The sequence below is a fragment of the Anomaloglossus baeobatrachus genome, chromosome 2 (assembly GCF_048569485.1).
Source record: "Anomaloglossus baeobatrachus isolate aAnoBae1 chromosome 2, aAnoBae1.hap1, whole genome shotgun sequence".
Lineage (NCBI taxonomy): Eukaryota > Metazoa > Chordata > Amphibia > Anura > Aromobatidae > Anomaloglossus > Anomaloglossus baeobatrachus.
The window spans coordinates 169,693,141-169,699,140 of record NC_134354.1 but is presented as its reverse complement, the minus strand read 5'-3'; positions in this window follow the sequence as shown (position 1 = coordinate 169,699,140).

Here is a 6,000-nt window from a genome sequence, read left to right as displayed (position 1 = left end):
AGAAAAAGTGGAGAAAAAGTGGAGAAAAAAGTGGAGAAAAAGTGGAGAATAAGTGGAGAAAAAGTGGAGAGTAAGTGGAGAAAAAGTGGAGAAAAAGTGGAGAATAAGTGGAGAAAAAATGGGGAAAAAAATGGATGAAAAAGTGGAGAAAAAGTGGAGAAAAAGTGGAGAAAAAGTGGAGAAAAAGTGGAGAATAAGTGGAGAAAAAGTGGAGAAAAAATGTAGAAAAAGTGCAGAAAAAGTGAAGAAAAAGTGGAGAAAAAGTGGAGAATAAGTGGAGAAAAAATGGAGAAAAAATGGAGAAAAAAATGGAGAAAAAGTGGAGAAAAAGTGGAGAAAAAGTGGAGAAGAAGTGGAGAAAAAATGGAGAAAAAAATGGAGAAAAAGTGGAGAAAAAGTGGAGAAAAAGTGGAGAAAAAGTGGAGTAAAGATGTAGAAAAAGTGGAGAAAAAGTGGAGAAAAAATGTAGAAAAAGTGGAGAAAAAGTGGAGAAAAAGTGGAGAATAAGTGGAGAAAAAATGGAGAAAAAAATGGAGAAAAAGTGGAGAAAAAGTGGAGAAAAAGTGGAGTAAAAATGTAGAAAAAGTGGAGAAAAAGTGGAGAAAAAATGTAGAAAAAGTGGAGAAAAAGTGGAGAATAAGTGGAGAAAAAATGGAGAAAAAAATGGAGAAAAAGTGGAGAAAAAGTGGAGGAAAAAGTGGAGAATAAGTGGAGAAAAAGTGGAGAATAAGTGGAGAAAAAGTGGAGAATAAGTGGAGAAAAAGTGGAGAAAAAGTGGAGAAAAAGTGGAGAATAAGTGGAGGAAAAAGTGGAGAATAAGTGGAGAAAAAATGGAGAAAAAGTGGAGAAAAAGTGGAGGAAAAAGTGGAGAATAAGTGGAGAATAAGTGGAGAAAAAGTGGAGAAAAAGTGGAGAATAAGTGGAGAAAAAATGGAGAAAAAAATGGAGAAAAAGTGGAGAAAAAGTGGAGGAAAAAGTGGAGAATAAGTGGAGAAAAAGTGGAGAATAAGTGGAGAAAAAGTGGAGAATAAGTGGAGAAAAAGTGGAGAAAAAGTGGAGAATAAGTGGAGAAAAAATGGAGAAAAAAATGGAGAAAAAGTGGAGAAAAAGTGGAGAAAAAGTGGAGAAGAAGTGGAGAAAAAATGGAGAAAAAAATGGAGAAAAAGTGGAGAAAAAGTGGAGAAAAAGTGGAGAAAAAGTGGAGTAAAAATGTAGAAAAAGTGGAGAAAAAATGTAGAAAAAGTGGAGAAAAAGTGGAGAAAAAGTGGAGAAAAAGTGGAGGAAAAAGTGGAGAATAAGTGGAGAAAAAGTGGAGAATAAGTGGAGAAAAAGTGGAGAATAAGTGGAGAAAAAGTGGAGAAAAAGTGGAGAATAAGTGGAGAAAAAATGGAGAAAAAAATGGAGAAAAAGTGGAGAAAAAGTGGAGAAAAAGTGGAGAAGAAGTGGAGAAAAAATGGAGAAAAAGTGGAGAAAAAGTGGAGAATAAGTGGAGAAAAAATGGAGAAAAAAATGGAGAAAAAGTGGAGAAAAAGTGGAGAAAAAGTGGAGAAGAAGTGGAGAAAAAATGGAGAAAAAAATGGAGAAAAAGTGGAGAAAAAGTGGAGAAAAAGTGGAGTAAAAATGTAGAAAAAGTGGAGAAAAAGTGGAGAAAAAATGTAGAAAAAATGGAGAAAAAGTGGAGAATAAGTGGAGAAAAAATGGAGAAAAAAATGGAGAAAAAGTGGAGAAAAAGTGGAGGAAAAAGTGGAGAATAAGTGGAGAAAAAGTGGAGAATAAGTGGAGAAAAAGTGGAGAATAAGTGGAGAAAAAGTGGAGAAAAAGTGGAGAATAAGTGGAGAAAAAATGGAGAAAAAAATGGAGAAAAAGTGGAGAAAAAATGGAGAAAAAGTGGAGAAGAAGTGGAGAAAAAATGGAGAAAAAAATGGAGAAAAAGTGGAGAAAAAGTGGAGAAAAAGTGGAGTAAAAATGTAGAAAAAGTGGAGAAAAAAATGTAGAAAAAGTGGAGAAAAAGTGGAGAAAAAGTGGAGAAAAAGTGGAGAATAAGTGGAGAAAAAATGGAGAAAAAAATGGAGAAAAAGTGGAGAAAAAGTGGAGGAAAAAGTGGAGAATAAGTGGAGAAAAAGTGGAGAATAAGTGGAGAAAAAGTGGAGAATAAGTGGAGAAAAAGTGGAGAAAAAGTGGAGAATAAGTGAAGAAAAAATGGAGAAAAAAATGGAGAAAAAGTGGAGAAAAAGTGGAGGAAAAAGTGGAGAATAAGTGGAAAAAAAGTGGAGAATAAGTGGAGAAAAAGTGGAGAATAAGTGGAGAAAAAGTGGAGAAAAAGTGGAGAATAAGTGGAGAAAAAATGGAGAAAAAAATGGAGAAAAAGTGGAGAAAAAGTGGAGAAAAAGTGGAGAAGAAGTGGAGAAAAAATGGAGAAAAAGTGGAGAAAAAGTGGAGAATAAGTGGAGAAAAAATGGAGAAAAAAATGGAGAAAAAGTGGAGAAAAAGTGGAGAAAAAGTGGAGAAGAAGTGGAGAAAAAATGAAGAAAAAAATGGAGATAAAGTGGAGAAAAAGTATAGAAAAAGTGGAGTAAAAATGTAGAAAAAGTGGAGAAAAAGTGGAGAAAAAATGTAGAAAAAATGGAGAAAAAGTGGAGAAAAAGTGGAGAATAAGTGGAGAAAAAATGGAGAAAAAAATTTAGAAAAAGTGGAGAAAAAGTGGAGAAAAAGTGGAGAAAAAGTGGAGTAAAAATGTAGAAAAAGTGGAGAAAAAGTGGAGAAAAAATGTAGAAAAAATGGAGAAAAAGTGGAGAAAAAGTGGAGAAAAAGTGGAGAAGAAGTGGAGAAAAAATGGAGAAAAAAATGGAGAAAAAGTGGAGAAAAAGTGGAGAAAAAGTGGAGAAAAAGTGGAGTAAAAATGTAGAAAAAGTGGAGAAAAAATGTAGAAAAAGTGGAGAAAAAGTGGAGAAAAAGTGGAGAATAAGAGGAGAAAAAATGGAGAAAAAAATGGAGAAAAAGTGGAGAAAAAGTGGAGGAAAAAGTGGAGAATAAGTGGAGAAAAAGTGGAGAATAAGTGGAGAAAAAGTGGAGAATAAGTGGAGAAAAAGTGGAGAAAAAGTGGAGAATAAGTGGAGAAAAAGTGGAGAAGAAGTGGAGAATAAGTGGAGAAAAAGTGGAGAAAAAGTGGAGAATAAGTGGAGAAAAAATGGAGAAAAAAATTGAGAAAAAGTGGAGAAAAAGTGGAGAAAAAGTGGAGAATAAGTGGAGAAGAAGTGGAGAAAAAATGGAGAAAAAAATGGAGAAAAAGTGGAGAAAAAGTGGAGAAAAAGTGGAGAAAAAGTGGAGTAAAAATGTAGAAAAAGTGGAGAAAAAATGTAGAAAAAGTGGAGAAAAAGTGGAGAAAAAGTGGAGAAAAAGTGGAGAATAAGTGGAGAAAAAATGGAGAAAAAAAATGGAGAAAAAGTGGAGAAAAAGTGGAGGAAAAAGTGGAGAATAAGTGGAGAAAAAGTGGAGAATAAGTGGAGAAAAAGTGGAGAATAAGTGGAGAAAAAGTGGAGAAAAAGTGGAGAATAAGTGGAGAAAAAATGGAGAAAAAAATGGAGAAAAAGTGGAGAAAAAGTGGAGAAAAAGTGGAGAAGAAGTGGAGAAAAAATGGAGAAAAAAATGGAGAAAAAGTGGAGAAAAAGTGGAGAAAAAGTGGAGAAAAAGTGGAGAAAAAGTGGAGTAAAAATGTAGAAAAAGTGGAGAAAAAATGTAGAAAAAGTGGAGAAAAAGTGGAGAAAAAGTGGAGAAAAAGTGGAGAATAAGTGGAGAAAAAATGGAGAAAAAAATAAAGAAAAAGTGGAGAAAAAGTGGAGGAAAAAGTGGAGAATAAGTGGAGAAAAAGTGGAGAATAAGTGGAGAAAAAGTGGAGAATAAGTGGAGAAAAAGTGGAGAAAAAGTGGAGAATAAGTGGAGAAAAAATGGAGAAAAAAATGGAGAAAAAGTGGAGAAAAAGTGGAGAAAAAGTGGAGAATAAGTGGAGAAAAAGTGGAGAATAAGTGGAGAAAAAGTGGAGAATAAGTGGAGAAAAAGTGGAGAAAAAGTGGAGAATAAGTGGAGAAAAAATGGAGAAAAAAATGGAGAAAAAGTGGAGAAAATGTGGAGAAAAAGTGGAGAAGAAGTGGAGAAAAAATGGAGAAAAAAATGGAGAAAAAGGGGAGAAAAAGTGGAGAAAAAGTGGAGAAAAAGTGGAGTAAAAATGTAGAAAAAGTGGAGAAAAAGTGGAGAAAAAATGTAGAAAAAGTGGAGAAAAAGTGGAGAAAAAGTGGAGAAAAAGTGGAGAATAAGTGGAGAAAAAATGGAGAAAAAAATGGAGAAAAAGTGGAGAATAAGTGGAGAATAAGTGGAGAATAAGTGGAGAAAAAGTGGAGAATAAGTGGAGAATAAGTGGAGAAAAAATGGAGAATAAGTGGAGAAAAAATGGAGAAAAAAATGGAGAAAAAGTGGAGAATAAGTGGAGAATAAGTGGAGAAAAAGTGGAGAATAAGTGGAGAAAAAGTGGAGAAAAAAATGGAGAAAAAGTGGAGAATAAGTGGAGAATAAGTGGAGAAAAAGTGGAGAAAAAAATGGAGAAAAAGTGGAGAAAAAGTGGAGCATCCTTTGGTGCCTTTCATGTGACACTAAGGGGTGCTTAGCTTTGTATTTAGCCAAAAAAAATGAAAAAAAAAATGACGTAGGATTTCCCCTAGTTTTGTAGCCAGCTAGGGTAAAGCAGACGGCTGCAGCCTGCAGACCACAGCTGGAACCTCACCTTGGCTGGTAATCCAAAACTGAGGGCACCCCACGCTGTTATTTTAAATTAAATAAATAATTTAAAAAAAAAACACGTAGGGGTCCCCCCAAAATTGGATCACCAGCCAAGGTAAAGCAGACAGCTGGGGCCTGATATTCTCAGACTAGGGAGGTCCATGGTAATTGGACTCTCCCCAGCCTAAAAATAGCAGGCCGCAGCCGCCCCAGAAGTGGCGCATCCATTAGATGCGCCAATCCTGGTGCTTCGCCCCAGCTCATCCCGCGCCCTGGTGCGGTGGCAAACGGGGTAATATATGGGGTTAATACCAGATGTGTAAGTCACCTGGCATCAAGCCCTGGGGTTGGTGAGGTCAGGCGTCTATCAGATACCCGACATCACCAACCCAGTCAGTAATAAAAAAAAATAGACGACAAACACATTTTTATTTGAAAAAACACTCCCCAAAACATTCCCTCTTTAACCAATTTATTAGAAAGAAAAACAAATCCAGGTCTGGTGTAATCCAAGGGGTTGCCATGACGATCCACACTGTCCCAGTCAATGAAGAGCAGGATGTTCCCCATTGGCTGGGAGAGCAATGCAGTGACCTGAGCTAACATCAATGGGTCAGCCCAGGTCACTGCAGGGCATGACAAGTGCTGCTGTCAGCGAGGTACATTACCTGCGCTGATCTCCAGCACACTGACAGCTTCTGTCACTGAGTTCAATGACCGGCGCCTTCACACCAAGTATCGCGAGAGGCCCGTGACGTCACCGCTAGTCAGTCTCGGGTCGGAAGCGAGAGGTGGTGTGACAAGGCCATGGAGGACAGTGACAGCGCTGAGGTCGGGATGGCGGGACTTCATCACCGCAGGTAAGCAGAGCGGGACCATGTGTGCAGAGTGTGTGCAGAGTGTGTGTGTGTGTGTGTGTGTGTGTGTATGTATGTGTACAATACATGCCGCGGGCAGGAGGGGGAGGAGTGAGCTGAGCGGGAAAGTGTGGGCTTCCTGCACGTAACTAGGATAAACATCGGGTTACTAACCAAAGCGCTTTGGTTGGATACCCGATGTTTATCTTGGTTACCAGCTTGTGGCAGGCTGCCAGCGATGGCTCCTGCACACTGTAGCTGTAAAAAGCCCTGCTTTTTGCTGCTAGAACCGTTCTCGAACGTTTCTAGAACTATCGAGCTTTTGCAAAAAAGCTCGAGTTCTAGTTCGATCTAGAACACCCCCAAAAATCAC